General features: G+C 35.6%; 1 protein-coding gene across 3 annotated transcripts in view; it reads right to left on the bottom strand.

Annotated features, from left to right (window-relative positions):
- Positions 1-17777, bottom strand: part of GABRG2 (gamma-aminobutyric acid type A receptor subunit gamma2) — a 140008-nt gene extending 122231 nt beyond the window's left edge. For 2 of the 3 annotated variants that reach the window (XM_058440109.1, XM_032158555.2), the window contains exons 1-2: positions 17733-17773; positions 1877-2018 (exon numbers count right to left, since the gene is read on the bottom strand). The gene's annotated coding sequence lies outside the window, so the exon portion shown is untranslated. Of the gene's footprint in view, positions 1-1876; positions 2019-17732 lie in introns of all 3 variants that reach the window. The other variant, XM_058440108.1, reaches the window with a different exon arrangement.
- Positions 17778-18054: the final 277 nt, after the last annotated feature.

Genomic DNA, 18054 nt, shown 5'->3' with positions numbered 1-18054 from the left:
TCAGAGATCATGGGGGAAATTATATTTTATAAAGTACTTTTTAAAATATTTTATATACTATACATATTCAAAGTTTTATACATTTTATAGACTATATATATTTATATATTCAAAGTTTAAATATATATATTGAAACTTTTGCTTCAGCTTACTTCAGCTTACTTCTGTCTAAGTCTGTTTTGTCCTGCTATAACAGAATACTTGACACTGGGTAATTCATAGTAAACACAAATTTGTTGGTTCATACTTCAGGAGTCTGGGAAGTTCAAGATCAAGACATCTGCACCTGGCTAAGACTTTCATGATGTGCCATCACATGATGGAGGGCTGAAAGGCAAAAGCCCAGGAGGGTGTTGAACTTGTTTATTTATAATGACATTAATCTATTTCATGAGAGTTCTGCCCTCATGACCTAAACACCTCCTTTTAGGCCTCACTTTCCAACACTATTACATTAGGGATTCCGTTTCCAACACATGCTTATCTGTGGGACACATTAAAACAATAGCAGCTTCTGTGCCCATTCTGCTACTCCATGATATATGCTAATATTCTATTAATACATCCTGGATTTTCTAATTACTATACCTTTTTGGAGAAAGGTACAGAATAGAATAGAATAACTAGTAGCAGCATTTCCCAAAGTCCATTCCACAAAATCAGTAGTCCTATGAGGTAGATCTTCGAGGGAGGGGAATAACCATCATAATCAAATGAAGAATCAAAATATGGTTTATTGTTTTACATCCTCTAAATCAGTGGTAAAGGAACCTATTACCTGTGGTTGACGAGGTATTTCCAAAATTTGTTTGCCCCTGAAAACATGTTTGCAGAATTTGTGTTAGGTGAAATCAATCAGTTAATGAACTAAGCTTGGTTAAATCTCTAGCCTAGGCTAGACACGGAGTGTTGAAGAAGTAGTGAGGTGGACCTTGGTCATATGACATGTAATACAGAAAGGAGAAACATGAGGGTTTTTTACTTTAACGCTTTCTACTTCCCACAGCTCTATTTTGGGGGCCTGATGGCTTGACTCTTCTTGTGATTGATAATTTACAATGCAATGATAGTGATATATTATCAAGTAATATGGTTATAATTTATCAAACACATTTCACAGCTTCTGAAGGAAAAAGTGATAGCTTAAATGGATAAAAGTATTGAGCCAATTTCAATGTTATTTCAAGTCCTTGGATGGTACCAGTATGCAGGTCACATGTGTACATGCATACACACACACACACAGATGTGCATCTACTCCCAGTGAAACACAGTCTTAGATTTGGCTGGGGATCTAGCTATGTGAGAATCAAAATGGCAGCAATTCTGCTTTTGAACAGGTATTTAAATGCAGTATATGCCAGAAATAAAATCCAGAGTTAGCCAAATTTTTCTTCATGTCAACTACCCTACAGGTGATAAATAGGTCATCATAGTAGTTAATTCCAGGAGTCCAAAATTATTCTCTTTTTTATTACTTCTAAAATTTTGTTTGGGGTTTAATTTTTTGATTTATTTTCTTTCTTTTTTATTTCTTCTTCAATGCTTAAGGAGCAATAATATGTTTTAATTTAATTATTATAAATACCTACTTAAAACACAAGTATTACACAATCACTCATCATTTTTCATTAAATATTGAGTAGATACAAAAGGAAATTTATAAAATATGTGTAAAGGATTAAGAATAAAGATATTGTGATCTTCTGTGGGCACAACACTCAGTTTAATTAAAAAATTGTTGGCTTAAAATTCTTTGTGTGCCCAATCCCTTTCCCATCTCTTTCTCTCCACCTTCAGGGTACTCATCATATTGAGTTATTTATTGTTCCTTTGCTTCTGTTTACTTGTATATATTTGTATCTCTAAAAGTTACCTGTTTTATTTGAAATATGCATCAATAGAATTAAGCTGTATATTCTTCTTCAAGTTTTCTTTTCACTTGATTTACATCTTGCAGCTCATCCATGTCATTTCATGTAGCTATTATTCAGTTGTTTTCTCTGCTGTAGAATAGTCTGTGGAATTAATATATCAAACATTACTTACCTCTTCTAATGTTGGTGGTCATGCACTATTTATTTAATTACAAGCTGTTCTTTTATATATAATTTTAAATATCTTAGGTTCTCTAGAGGGACAGAACAAATAGAATATATATATATATCCACACATACATACATATATATACATGTATATAAAGGGGAGTTTATTTAGTATTAACTCATACTATCACAAGGTCCCACAATAGGCTGTCTGCAAGATGAGGAGCAAGGAAAGCCAGTTCAAGTTTCAAAGCCAAAGAACATGGAGTCTGATGTTTGAGGGCAGGAAGCATTCAGCATGGGAGAAAGATGCAGGCTAGGACAGTCTAGTCTTGTCATGCTTTTCTGCCTGCTTTATAGTCTAGCCATGCTGGCAGCTGATTAGGTAGTGTCCACCCAGATTAAGGGTGGATCTTCCTTTCCCAGACCACTGACTCAAATGTTAATCTCTTTTAGCAAGACCCTCACAGGCACACCTAGGATCAATACTTTGCATCCTTCAATCAAATAAAGTTGACATTCAGTATTAACCATCACAAGTCCACCCCTTGTGAATTTGAATCCATACGCATCTCCTGAGATCATACATAATCTTCAAATAAAGACAACAATAAGGTCATAATTACACCTAACATCATACAACTATCCTTTGTACAACCAGAAATGAACCAATCCTCAACTCAAATACTATCACATAAAGTTAACAATACCTAAATGCTAATATGAAGTCAATAAATCTTACATCACATGATGAAGGAGAAAGGAAATAAAATAAAGATATTTTCTTAGTACAAGTGTATACATGCACAAACACGTATTTAACAAAACAATGAGGAAATACTCATCACAATTACAGTCCTCATTTCTGCAGCTGGTCATGTGGTCATAGCTTGTATTGATGACTACCTTCTTCTACTACCCATTCTGTATTCCCTTTGCCTTCAGCAAGCACCTCATCAGATTGTGTTTTGTTTTGTTTTGTTTTTTTTCCTGGTGGAGTGACCCAAGCCTTCATTCCTGAAGGGTCTGGACCATTTGTAGTCCTGCCTGGATTGAGCTGTTGTAGTTTCCCATTGACCTTAATCTCAGGGCATGGTAATAATAAAAGACAATCTAATGGATCTCCTATATTCCATGTATATTCTTCCTTACCTCTGTTGTGCACTAGTAGACTGATTTCATCTTAATAGTCAAGGTCAATCACTCCAGCCAATGCTGTAACTTCTTCTTAGCCTGTTAACTTAAAGGTAGGAGGAGCCCAAAGTGTCCAGGTGGCAATTTTAACTTCCTGTTTAATGGGATCATTGTTGTGTCTCCTCGTGGCAGCATTCCTCCCTCTGAAGCTAAGACCTCTAGGCCATCAGCACGTAATGTTATGGGAACATATCTCTTCTAGAAGATTTGAGGATATATATTCATATGCTTAAGAATGAAATTGCTGGGCCATAAGCTGTGTGCAAATTCAACACTATCAGGTCATACTAAATTATTTTTTGAAGTCATTTTACCAATGCACTCTTTCAACCAGAAATATATTTCAGTAACTCCACACCATTCCTGACATTTGATATTACCTACTTAGGAATTTTTAAAAGACATAGTAAGATTACCTCACTAGAGTCTGAAATAATTATTTAAGTACATAATATTTATAATTTCTGATTTATGATTAAGTACATAATCCTATCTACCATCATTTAGAAAATATTTACATTTGTCCATTTACATTCCTCACAAATGATTCAAACATAAATAGTTGTGAGTGCAAGGGAGCTAGTTTCCTATAATATATGTATAACCTTTGTTAAATTAATCAATGCATTTATCACATATAATTGATAGCCATTCAGTTATCAATCACTAAATATTACTTGACAATCAAAAGACATAAAATGATGAATGAAAATGCAAGGTCAACCAGTATGTATAGTTCACACAGAAAAATCACAATCCATGAATATTTCTATTTGATGTTAAAACCTCTGCATTCAAACATATTGAAAATTATAATTAAAAAGAAAATACTTATCAAGTTTTAGCCAAAGATATGTTTTTAAATGAATTCATGATTCAACTGTGGCTTGTATACTTTGTGAATTATTACATGTTAAGGGCCTCCCTTCCTTCCTTCCTTCCTTCCTTTCTTCCTTCCTTCCTTCCTTCCTCCCATTTTTCTTTCCTTACTTTGGTTAGGATTGCTTTTGCTTTTTTGGTTCCATAAATATTTTAGTTTTTTTTTTCTAATTCTGTGAAAATGACATTGGTATTTTGATAGAGATTGCATTGAATCTATAGATTAACTTGGACAGTATGTTCATTTTAACAATATTAATTCTTCCAATTCATGAACATGGAATGTCTTTCCATTTATTTACATCCTCTTCAATTTCTTATAACAGTGTTTTGTAGTTTTCCTCGTAGAGATCTTTTATCTCCTTGGTTAAATTTATTCCTAGGTATTTTTTTAATAACTATTGTAAATAGGTTTGTCTTCTTTGTTTCTCTTCAGCTATTTCATTATTGATGTATGAAATGCAACTGGTGTTTATGTGTTGGTTTTATGTTCTGCAACTTTGCTGAATTTGTTCATCAGTCCTAAAAGTTTTTTTGTGAAGTCATTTGTTTATTCCTAGATATTAGAAAAAAACTGCAGTTATGTTTGCACCAACCTAATATAAGATTATGCCATTTGAAAAGATGGACGATTGGACTTCTGCTTCTCCAATTTGACTGGTTTTATTTCTTTTTATTGCCTAATTGCTCTTACTAGACTCTCTGTACTATGTTGAATAGGAGTGGCGAAAGTGGGCATCCTGTATTGTTCCAGTTTTTAGATGAAAGGTTTTCAACCTTCCCCTATTCAGTATGGTGTTTGTCATATATGGCCTTTATTACTTTGAGGTATGATTCTTCTATGCTGAGTTTCTTGAGTTTTTTTCATAAAGGGATTTTTATTCCTGTCAAATGCTTTTTCTGCATCTATTGATGGTCATGTGTTTTTTCCTTTATTCTGTTAATGTGATGCATCACGTTTATTGATTTGCAAATATTGAGCCATCCTTGCAACCCTAAGATAAATGTCACTTTATCATGGTGTATTATCTTTTCTTAACCTGTTGTTGAATTTGGTCTGCTAGTATCTGTTGAGGATTTTCACTTCAGTGTTCATCAGGGATATCAGCCTGTAGTTTTCTTTTTGTTGTGTCCTTCTCTCATCTTGGTATTAGAGTCATGCCATCCTCATAGAATGAGTTACAGAGAATTCCCTCCACTTCTGTTTTTTGGAATAGTTTGAGAAAGTTTGATGTTGGTTCTTTTTTATATCTTTAGGAGAATTCAGCAGTGAATTCATCCGGTCCTGGGTTTTTCTTTGTTGGCAGACTTTATTACTGCTTCAATCTTGATACTTGTTATTGGTCTGCTCAGGTTTTCTATTTCTTGCTGATGCAAACTTGGTAGGTTGTATGTTTCCAGGAAAACTTAATTATTAGAACATTCTCAGGAGGAAAGCATCACTATTCAACAACATTTCAAAGAGACAGCAAGTAAGGAAAACAGGAAACATTTATTCTTTAAACAACCTTCCCTAATGGAGCTTACAAAGAAAGTCCTAGAGAAAGAGGACTGAACATCTGTGGAACAAAAATTTAGAAAGACATTTTGATTGTTCAGACAAGATAACAATAAAAAGTTAACAAAATAAGAGTTTTGATAACAGACTCTTGCCTTCAACAAGAGTCTATCGAGTAGGACATCAGTTGTATCATGCCTCTTTTACAGATTCTGAGCTTTCTTTTGGAAATTAGCCCATTGAAAAACCATGCACACACGCCATAGGGCACTCAGATTTTGCCTAGGACCTAGGCTCCAGTGCAGTGAAATTGTTTGCAATAAATCTCCAGCAACACCTTGTCAAAGCCAACACAAACTAATTAAAGGAAGAAGAAAGAGCAGATGGCTCTATTCTCGCCTTTAGAGATTATATAGCTTCAATTAATAGGAGGCAAAATAAAAAAAAATGTGCTGTACCTTTTTGGTAACAAGAATATAAATATTATTTTAATCACAGTTTGGCCATAGTGAAACAATATATGATTACAATTTACAATGCTATTTCAGAATTTTAATAGCTGTTGGCTATCTTGTCCTCTAAAAGAAGAATATTATTAAAGTCTTTCTCCTTGGTGATACATTTTCCCCAGTGAAAGTTAAGTTTCTAACTGCCTCTATATACAGAGGTTTTATTTCAGGCTTTCAGATGCTATCTGGAAATATTACAAACAAAAATTTAATTCAGAGATTGTCTTAGTAAAGTGAACAAGCAATAAATATTGCGGTGTATTATGAAAGTGATAAGAATTTTGCAGCCAGGCGCGGTGGCTCACGCCTGTAATCCCAGCACTTTGGGAGGCCCAGGCGGGGGGATCGTGAGGTCAGGAGATCAAGACCATCGTGGCTAACAGAGTGAAACCCCATCTCTACTAAAAATACAAAAAATTAGCTGGGTGTGGTGGAGGGCGCCTGTAGTCCCAGCTACTCAGGAAGCTGAGGCAGGAGAATGGCGTGAACCTGGGAGGCAGAACTTGGAGTGAGCCGAGATCGCGCCACTGCATTCCAGGCTGGGCGACAGAGCGAGACTCCGTCTCGAAAAAAAAAAAGAAAGTGATAAGAATTTTGTGATTAAAAAAAATTTAGCCTGAATTCTTTTTTGTTATATTTCAAGGTAAACATGAGGGAAGTATTTGGTTCATATGAGTAGTGACGGTTATTCGATTTGGGAAACTAAAAAAAGATAGTGCCCAAATGACTATTGGATATTATCACTACGTTTCCCTTATTCGCTTAGTTGGTTAATACTTTTTCTAACATTAGAAAAGAAAGAAACTCACTACTATCTCAGGAATTGATATGCCTCGTTTACTAAAGCAGATTATTCTTCGCTCTCTGATTAGAGCCATCTGCAACAAGACTAACAATGGCAAAAGAGGCCCTTTGAATTGTTAAGTGACAAGCAATGGGAAAAATAATCACCTTTTCCTCAAAGTTATACTATTACAGAAGCTCATTCTTTTCAAAAAAATGTTCTTACTTTGAAGCAGTAAGTGTGATTAAAAAGAAGAATGTTAGCAACAGAAGGAGACATTTCCATCTAAGGAGCTCTGTGACTTTTCATCTAAAGTAATTTTAAAGAAATGGAGAGAAAAAATTGAATTTGAATTAATCAAAATTAAGACGACAGATGTGAAATCTTGTCTTCAAAATGCTGATGGAGAGTTGTGCATTTATAAACTCCAATGTTTCTTCTGCAAAAATGGTCTCACATTACCACTCTAGCTAAATTTGACCCATTTCTATCACATTTTATAATTTTCATAGAACTTAGCACTAACAGAAATTATCTTATTTATTTTTCTTACTATGCTTCAGTCTTCCTAACTAGAATATAATTTTCATGATACAGGGATTATTTTCTGTCTTGTTTTAAATTTCTAATGCCCAGGGGATCTTCATTAAATAAACATTTGTTAAATGAATTAACAAATGAGTGAATAAAATAATCAACAGAAGTGCTCTCAGCCTTTCTGAGCTTATAGTTTAACTGACTAAAACCCAAAAGAACTAATTTTTCATAACTGTCATGTTAGCTCAGAGGCAAAATGTCAAAGGCATTGAGAGTCACGGCTTTTAACGGCGAGACCTAGGGTGACACTGCTTTGACACTGACTAGTTTGCAGAATTGTGAGTCACTTGACCATCTTGGGCCCCTAGTCATTTGTACATAATGGACATAAGAATTTATAATGTAGTGGGAAAGCTAAAAATATAACTTATGTGTGGTGTTTGACACTGTTTTAAGTGTTCAGTAAGTGTTAGTTAGTTCTTAGGATTTGTAGAAATAATTCTTGGGGTTCTTGCTGTACAAAGTGAGTCTATCTGTCCATAGGTCATCAGTTGCAATAAATGTCAAATAGAGCTTTCCTTAACGCCCTTTAATTTTTAATTCCACATGTTAAAATTTATATTTAGAAGATGGGCAAGGTTGCTTGTGCCTGCAGTCTCAGCTACTCAGGAGGCTGAGGCAGGAGGATCATTAGAGGCTTGAGGCCAGGAGTTTGAGACAAGTCTGGGTAACACAGTGAGACCATCTCTCTAAAAAATATATTAAAGTATTTTAAAAGTTCATATTTAGAGTGAGAACATTAGCTATATGATAAGTAAGGAGTTAACACCATACTTAAAGAGATTTTAGGTACTTTCTGTGGGCAATTTAACCCCACTATATTTTGGAATTATTTCAAATCTTTCTTCTACATGCATGTATACCTTGAGTAGTTACAGCAAAGAATGTGTCTTTGTAACAATTTAGAATTCTTTACTTCATGTTGGATTTAGCTAACTTGAGGTAAATATAAATCAAGGACATTTCTATGCAATGGGTTTGTGATTTTACAAATGCAATGCTGGTCAATACAAACGACTTGGTGTTATTCTTAGTATTTGCAAACCTCACTTGAGGTGGAGTGAAGGATGTGAGCTGAATTATGCTCAGAGTTTGAATACCTACATTACCTGAGACATAAGTATTGCCTCTAAATTAGTTTTCTGGAGTTTTTTCCCCAACTTTTCCTAGCTACTTAGGAAAAAGTATCACTTATTTTCATTTCTTTGGATTTGAAAAATGTCTTCCTTGAAGAATTTAATTAATATTCAAGAAATTTGAAGAGATCCTTCACATCCCTTGTAAGTTGGATTCCTAGGTATTTTATTCTCTTTGAAGAAATTGTGAATGGGAGTTCACTCATGATTTGGCTCTCTGTTTGTCTGTGATTGGTGTACAAGAATGCTTGTGATTTTTGTACATTGATTTTGTATCCTGAGACTTCGCTGAAGTTGCTAATCAGCTTAAGGAGATTTTGGGCTGAGACAATGGGGTTTTCTAGATATACAATCATGTCATCTGCAAACAGGGACAATTTGACTTCCTCTTTTCCTAATTGAATACCCTTTATTTCCTTCTCCTGCCTGATTGCTCTGGCCAGAACTTCCAGCACTATGTTGAATAGGAGCGGTGAGAGAGGGCATCCCTGTCTTGTGCCAGTTTTCAGAGGGAATGCTTCCAGTTTTTGCCCATTCAGTATGATATTGGCTGTGGGTTTGTCATAGATAGCTCTTATTATTTTGAGATATGTCCCATCAATACCTAATTTATTGAGAGTTTTTAGCATGAAGGTTGTTGAATTTTGTCAAAGGCCTTTTCTGCATCAATTGAGATAATCATGTGGTTTTTGTCTTTGGTTCTGTTTATATGCTGGATTACATTTATTGATTTGCGTATGTTGAACCAGCCTTGCATCCCAGGGATGAAGCCCACTTGATCATGGTGGATAAGCTTTTTGATGTGCTGCTGGATTCGGTTTGCCAGTATTTTATTGAGGATTTTTGCATCAATGTTCATCAAGGATATTGGTCTGAAATTCTCTTTTTTGGTTATGTCTCTGCCAGGCTTTGGTATCAGGACGATGCTGGCTTCATAAAATGTGTTAGGGAGGATTCCCTCTTTTTCTATCGATTGGAATAGTTTCAGAAGGAATGGTACCAGTTCCTCCTTGTACCTCTGGTAGAATTCAGCTGTGAATCCATCAGGTCCTGGACTCTTTTTGGTTGGTAAGCTATTGATTATTGCCACAATTTCAGAACCTGTTATTGGTCTATTCAGAGATTCAACTTCTTCCTGATTTAGTCTTGGGTGGGTGTATTTGTCGAGGAATTTATCCATTTCTTCTAGATTTTCTAGTTTATTTGCATAGAGGTGTTTGTAGTATTCTCTGATGGTAGATTGTATTTCTGTGGGATCGGTGGTGATATCCCCTTTTTCATTTTTTATTGCATCTATTTGATTCTTCTCTCTTTTCTTCTTTATTAGTCTTGCTAGCGGTCTATCAATTTTGTTGATCTTTTCAAAAAACCAGCTCCTGTATTCATTAATTTCTTGAAGGGTTTTTTGTGTCTCTATTTCCTTCAGTTCTGCTCTAATTTTAGTTATTTCTAGCCTTCTGCTAGCTTTTGCCAAAAAACGTATGAAGAAATGCTCATCATCACTGGCCATCAGAGAAATGCAAATCAAAACCACAGTGAGATACCATCTCACACCAGTTAGAATGGCCATTCATTAAAAAAGCAGGAAACAACAGGTGCTGTAGAGGATGTGGAGAAATAGGAACACTTTTACACTGTTGGTGGGACTGTAAACTAGTTCAACCATTGTGGAAGTCAGTGTGGCGATTCCTCAGGGATCTAGAACTAGAAATACCATTTGACCCAGCCATCCTATTACTGGGTATATACCCAAAGGACTATAAATCATGCTGCTATAAAGACACATGCACACGTATGTTTATTGGTGGAGTTTTCAATGAACAGAGATCGAAGTCCAGCAAGATACAGGATAAGAAAATGTGGACACATACACAATGAAAATATACAGCCATAAAATTGATGATTCATGTCCTTTGTAGGGACATGGATGAAATGAAAATCATCTTTTTCAGTAAATATCGCAAGGACAAAAAACAAAACACCTCATTTCTCACCATAGGTGGAATGAAAAATGAGAATCATGGACACAGAAAGGGAAATCACATCCTGAATTTGTGGGGTGGGGGGGAGATATACCTAATGCTAAATGACGAGTTAATGGGTGCAGGAAATCAACATGGCACATGGATACATATGTAACAAACCTGCACATTGTGCACATGTACCCTAAAACCTAAAGTATAATAAAAAAAAAAAAAGAAATTTGAGCCTCAGGTTAAAAACTTTATTAGGTAACTTTTCTTCTTAAGTAACATTATTATTTAAGCTCTAGAACACAACTTTCCCTGAAGGCATTTTGTAATGTATTCCCTTTCACTGTTTTTATTTTTAATTTTTGTGGGTACATAGTAGATATATATTTATGAGATACATGAAATGTTTTAATACAGACATGCAAAGTGAAATAAGCACATCATGGAGAATGGGGTATCCATCTTCTCAAGCATTTATCCTTTGAGTTACAAACAATCCAATTACATTTTTTAAGTTTTTTAAAAAGCACAATTAAATCATTATTAATCACAGTTATCCTGTTGTGTGATCAAATAGTGTCTTATTAATTCTTTCTAGTTATTTTTTGTTCCCATTAACTATACCTACCTCACCGCCACTTTCCATTACCATTCTCAGCCTCTGGTAATTAGCCTTCTATTGTCTTTGTCCATGAGTTCAATTGTTTTGATTTTTAAATCCCACAGATAAGTGAGAACATGCGACGTCTGTCTTTCTGTGCCTGGCTAACTTCACTTAACATAATGATCTCCAGTTCCATCCATGTTGTTGCAAATTACTAAATCTCATCCCTTTTTATGGCTGAACTCCTTTGTGTACTTCACTGTGTACATGTACCACATTTTCTTTATCAGTTCATATGTTGATGGACACATAGCTTGCTTCCAAATCTTAGCTATTGTAAACAGTGCTGCAACAAACACAGGAGTGCAGATATCTCTTCGACATACTGATTTCCTTTATTTTGGGTAGATACCCAGCAATAGGATTGCTGATTCATATGATAGTTCAGATTTTAGTTTATTGAGGAACCTCCTGACTGTTCTTCATAGTGGTTGTACTAATTTGCATTTCTACCAAATGTAGAAAAGGGTTCCCTTTTCTCCATATCCTCGCAAATATTTGTCATGGCCTGTCTTTTGTATGTAAGTCATTTTACCTGCATGATATGATATATCTCATTGCAGTTTTCGTTTGCATTTCCCTGATGATCAGTGATACTGAGTACCTTTTCATATGGCTGTTTGCTATTTGTATGTCTTCCTTTTGAGACATGTCTATTCAAATCTTTTGCCCCCGTTTTGATCAGAGTATTAGGTTTTTTTTGTTTTTTTTTTCCTGTAGGGTTGTTAGAGCTCGTTATATTCTCGTTATTAATCCCTTGTCAGATGGGTAGTTTGCAAATATTTTCTCCCATTCTGTGGGTTTTCCCTTCACTTTGTTTATTGTATCCTTTGTTGTGTAGAAGCTTTTTAACTTCAAGTGATCTCATTTGTCCCCATTTTTGCTTCTGTTGTCTGTATTTGCGGGGTATTGTCGTAGAATTCTTGCCCAGACAAGTGTCCTGTAGATTTTCCTCAATATTTTCTTTTCATAGTTTCATAGTTTAAGGTCTTAGATTTAAGTCTTTAATCCATTTTGATTTGATTTTTGTATATGGTGATACATAAAAGTCTAGGTTAATTCTTCTGCCTATGAATATCAAGTTTCCCCAGCACAATTTATTAAAGAGACTGTCTCTTCCCCGGTGTATTTTTTGGTAGCTTTGTCAAAAATGAGTTCACTGTGGATGTGGGTATTGGTTTCTGAGTTCTCTGTTCTGTTCCATTCATCTATGTGTTTGTTTGTTGTTTTTTTTTTTCTTTTTTTTTTTGAGACGGAGTCTCACTGTCGCCCAGGCTGGAGTGCAGTGGCGCGATCTCGGCTCACTGCAGGCTCCGCGCCCCGGGGTTCACACCATTCTCCTGCCTCAGCCTCCCCAGTAGCTGGGACTACAGGCACCTGCCACCTCACCTGGCTAATTTTTTGTATTTTTAGTAGAGACGGGGTTTCACTGTGTTAGCCAGGATGGTCTTGATCTCCTGACCTCGTGATCCACCCGCCTCGGCCTCCCAAAGTGCTGGGATTGCAGGCATGAGCCACCACGCCCTGCCCTATATGTTTGTTTTTTATGTCACTACCATGCTGTTTTGATTACTATAGCTCTGTAGTATAACTTGAGGAAAGGTAATGTTATTCTTCCAGTATGTTTTTGCTTTTTGCTTAGAATAACTTTGGCTATTCTGGGTCTTTTGTGATTCCATATAAATTTTAGTATTTGTTTCTTTTTCTCTGAAGAATATGATAGGTATTTTGATAGGGATTGCATCAAATCTGTAGATTGCTTTGGGTAGTGTGAACATGTTAACAATATTGATTCTGAAAATCCATGAACATGAAATATATTTCTGTTTTTTGGTGTTTTCTTCAATTTCTTTCATCAGTGTTTTATATGGTTAACTCCTAGGTATTTAATTTTATGTGTGGCTATCATAAATGGGATTACTTTTTAAACTTCTTTTTCACATTGTTCATTGTTGGAATATAGTGATGCTACTGACTCTTGCAAGTTGATTTTGTATCCTGCAACTTTACTAAATGAATCAGTTCTAAGAGTTTCCTTGTGGAGTCTTTAGGTTTTTCCAAATATAAGATCATTTCTTCTGCAAACAAGATAGTTTGACTTCTTCCTTTCCAATTTGGATGCCCTTTATTTATTTCTCTTGTCTGATTGCTCTAGTTAGGGCTTCCAGTACTATGTTGAATAACAATGGCGACACTGGGCATCCTTGTGGTGTTCCAGATCTTAGAGGAAAGGCTTTCAGATTTTTCTCATTCAGTATGATACTAGTTGAATGGTCTGTCATATATGGTTTTTATTAAGTTGAGGTATGTTCTTCCATCCCAGTTTTTTGAGGGCTTTTATCATGAAGGGATGTTGAATTCATGAAGGGATGTTGAATATGATGAAGGATGTTTATAATGAAGGGATATTGAATATGATGAAGGATGTTTATAATGAAGGGATGTTGATGTCCTGGAATCAGGGACCCCAAGAGCCTGCTTGGTGTTCTACCCACTGTAGGTCTCCTGATACCTAAGGTGCAAGACAAAGTCCCCTTTACTTTACCCTCTGCTTTTCTTAAAAAGAAGGAGTTTTGCACCATAACTACTACAGCTGAGAATGTGCTGAGTCTCACCTGAAGCCAGCAAATCTCAGAGGCTCTTTCAAGGACCTTGATGTAATACCTAGGTATTGTTGCTGATTATTCAGGGCCCAAGAGCTCTCCAGTTAGCAACTGATGAATCCTTCCAGGACTGGGTCCTTCCCTTCAGGGCAGAGAGTCCCCTTCTGGCTGAGAGTGTGTCTAAAAATGTCACCTGCTAGCTAGGGTCTGGAATGGGAGCCTCATGACTCTGATCATTGCCCTATCCTACTATTGCTGAGCTGGTATCCAAGATGCAAGATTAAGTCCTCTCCACATTTGCCTCTCCTCTCCTCTCCTGTCCTCTCCTCTCCTCTCCAAGTAGAAAGAAGGGGATTGTCTTGGAGCCATGTGAGCTGTGCAGCCTGGGTTTAGGGAGGGGCAATGCCAGCACTTTCTCAGTTGCCCCAACTGGTGTCTCAGTATGTTGCATGTCACCCAGGTCCACTGTCTCTGGGCGTACTTCAGCCCTAGGACTCATCTAGGTTTCGCTGTCCTTGTGGTCTAGAATGCCTTTCAAATTAACTTGAAAACACAGAACACGGTAGCCCTAGGTGGCAAGGTTTGCTGGCACTCAAGTTTGAACCTCTATAATCAGCTATTCCCCTATGGCTAGGGCTGGTTTAAATGCTCCCTCTGTGGGCAGGCATCACCTCAGCGTGGTCTAGTTTTTCTTTCAGCTCTAACAGGACAGCACTGAGTTCAATCCCTCAAAATTGCTGTATTTTCCACGCAGAGAAGCTCTCTGACCACACAAGTGATGCTGGGGGTCGGGGAGTTATGGTGTTGAGATTCAAGATGGTTTTTTCTATCTTCTCAGTGCCTCTTTCAGTGATATGAAGTTAAAACCTAATAGTATGAGTACTCACCTGATTTTTGGTTTTTATGAAAGTGGTGTGTGTCTGTGTGTGTGTAAATACTTGTTAAATTTGTGTTTTTCTGGGGGTGGAGGTAGGTGATCAGTGGAGAGTTCTATTCCTCCATTTTGCTCTGCCTCACTCTCTAATGTATTCTTAATGCAGACATTCTTTTATAAAAAAAGATGAGGAGATTCTAACAGCCTCTATCAGTTATATATGTTAATGGAAATGGGAAATAGTTAAGAGAATTTCAAACTTCAAGCAAGCTTCATATTATTCACATATTGCTCTATTTATGTTTAGCTCTGATCAGAGTATGTGTAAGATTGATGCTAATTAAATGAGAAAAGATTCAAAACAAATAAAAGAGCTCTAAGAAAAAGGACATGGTACTTGCTTATATCTTCATCTTTTGAGGCAGGGGGACAGAACTGTACAACTTCTCTGGTTGATCAATACAATGTATGAAAAAGAGCTCACCCCACCCTCCCATTGTTTTATTTTGCCTTCATCCTTACCTTCTACCCTCTCTAAACTTTATGCCTTACATCTATCTTCCTTTGAAGTAATCAGAGAACATGTAGAATTACAGCAAGAGTCATATTTATTTTTTCTTATAATTTAACTACAAACTTTATGTGAAAATAATAAGACCACACAACTGGTTCTATAAAAGATGGCATAAGATGACATCAGACCAAATCACTGTAAAACACATACACACACACACATATGCTTTAAAAAACTATAAAATCTAGGCAGAATATTTCCAAGCAATCAGGTGTTTGTTTTCTATTTTCTGGATAATACGTAAAATTATTGAAATAAGGGAGGTAAAAGAGTTGAACTTCACTTTTACTGTGGCTTTTGTCCCGAGAACCCACGAAAACAGGGATCAGCAAACTACATTCCCTACTAAAATATTGGTCAATCCCTGCTCTAAAATGTGGTGTAGGGAAATAGGTTGTTAAGAAGAGAATGGTGGTCTCTGCAGGTGGGGAATGTAGATTTAGTATTGAGAACTGGCCAGACAGTTGGGATTTGGGAAACCTGGTCCTAGAGAGAATGAAGCACGGAAGAGGCTCCAAAAATCTTTGTAAACAACCCTTGTTAATGTCTTTACCAACTCCTACACATCTACAAGGGAAAACTTCAGGAGGTCTGGAAGGCAGAACCACTGGGAAGCTGGAGATCCAGGAAAACAATTCAGAGCTTATACAGTATTGGTGAGATAGAGCTTAAGTTGTTTTTTCTATTTATATGCCTCCATTTTGGATGCGAGAGCTTAAGTTCTGTGCCCAACTAAAGAGACATTGATAGACACTCTGGGGTTCAGTTGAAACTCCAATGAAGACATAATCTAGGATTAGGATCATGCCATATTTTTAAGAAAAAAAAAATTCAACAAAGCCTAAAACCAAAGTTTGATACAAAGTGATTCACTTATAATCGTATTGCCTGACCAATCACTGTCCGACAGATCCCTTTTGGAGCCATGTGAGCTGTGCAGCCTGGGTTTAGGGATGGGTGATGCCACCGCTTCCTTGGCTGCCCCAGCTGGTGTCTCAGTATGTCGCATGTCCCCCAGGTCCACTGTCTCTGGGCGTACTTCAGAATGCTCCTTAAATAAAGGTTATATAATATATACCCACCACATATCTTCCATGATATCCAATGAAATCAAAAAAACACGAAAGAAAGAAAAAGCAGTAGGGAATAAAGAGGAAAAAAAGACAGTAAAATTATAACCAAAGATATTCAAAACACTGGGTATTGTAGACAAAGGCATCAGCATAACTATACTCCTATGTTAGAGACAAATGAGAATCCATTTAAAAAGTCATATGGACATTTTTGGGATGGAAAACTACAATACCTGAACTTAAGAACTTGGGTGTTTTAAGAGGAGAGTGGAGAGAGAAGAAAAAACTATTTGAAAGGTAAAAGACAAATTAATGGAAGAGATCTAGAGTAGACAGAAAAGAACAAAAAATAGTTTCTAAGAAATGTGAGGTATGGTCAAATATATAATATACATTTATTTTTGAGTTCCTAAAAAAAAGAAGGTTAGTACTGAGCATAAATAACATTTGAAAAAATATTGTTCAGTAATTTTCTAATATGATGAAAACCCACAGATTCAAAAAATTTAGCAAGCCCTGTACAGAATAAATAAATACAAAGAAACCATACCTAAGCATATGATACTCAAAAAGCTGACATCTTAAATGTAGCCAGATTACAAAATTTTTAAAACATTTAAAAGGAAGTAATAATAGACAAATGATAAACCTTTTAAAAAATCTAAAAAAATTCAGATAATCTTTAATGAGATAAAAGAAAAAAATGCTGCCAACTCAGAATTATATGCAGATAAAATATTCTTCAGTAATTAAAATTTTTTGAAAGGAATTTTGTTTTTTATTAAAAAGCTCATATTTTTCAATAGTTTCTTGCCAGCAAGATGAAATTATTTAAATTAGTTAAAGGGAAAATTATCACAAATGAAAGCACAAAACTCTAAGAAAAAAACACACAAAAAGACTAGAAAGTTAAGTACAGTGATAAATATAATTGAATATTAGCTATTTATTAAAAGAAAAATAATAATATCCTATGAAGTTTATAATATATTAAAATTATATTTAGCACAAAGATTAGGAAGTGGTAAATGAAGTTATAATGTTGTAAGTTTCTTACATTCTCTGGGAAGCAGCAAATAAATGAATTTAATCAATAGTGTGAATAAACCTAGGACACATAATTTAATCTATAGAGTAACCATTAAAAGAATAAAATGAGTAACAAAATAAAATGTGATTCAAGAGCTAATAAAGAAATAAAATGAAACAAAATACTTAATCTCAAAGAATGTGTCAAAAACAAAAGAAATGAAAACATACATGGAAAAAAGAAAAAAAGAAAAATAGTAGACTTGATTGCAGCTTGAATAGTTGTCATATTATATGTACCTGGTAGAGAATTTCCAGTTTCAGTTCCAATATATAGAGTTGAAAGTTGTCACTGCTATCCTGAGAACAAGAAAAATCAAGAGAAACATTTAGCAATAATTTTCTTATGGCCATCACAGAACTAAGTTCACAGAGCAGACTGCCACCTCAAATCAGAGAAGAACAGCTGAGATATGCTCTCCTGGAGTCATAAATTTGTAATCACCTAAGTAGCAATTTTGATAAATGGCTGAAGGTTGAGTGTGAACAAGCTATACGGTGTGAAACTCCCATTGCAGTCTTAAGGGACGTCCTACATTACGGTGAGTTCTATCATCAGGAT

This window comes from Hylobates moloch, unplaced genomic scaffold, assembly GCF_009828535.3.
Source record: "Hylobates moloch isolate HMO894 unplaced genomic scaffold, HMol_V3 SCAFFOLD_6, whole genome shotgun sequence".
Classification (NCBI taxonomy): Eukaryota; Metazoa; Chordata; class Mammalia; order Primates; family Hylobatidae; genus Hylobates; species Hylobates moloch.
Note: the sequence above shows the minus strand (reverse complement) of the source record. Positions and strands in the feature narration are given on the sequence as shown.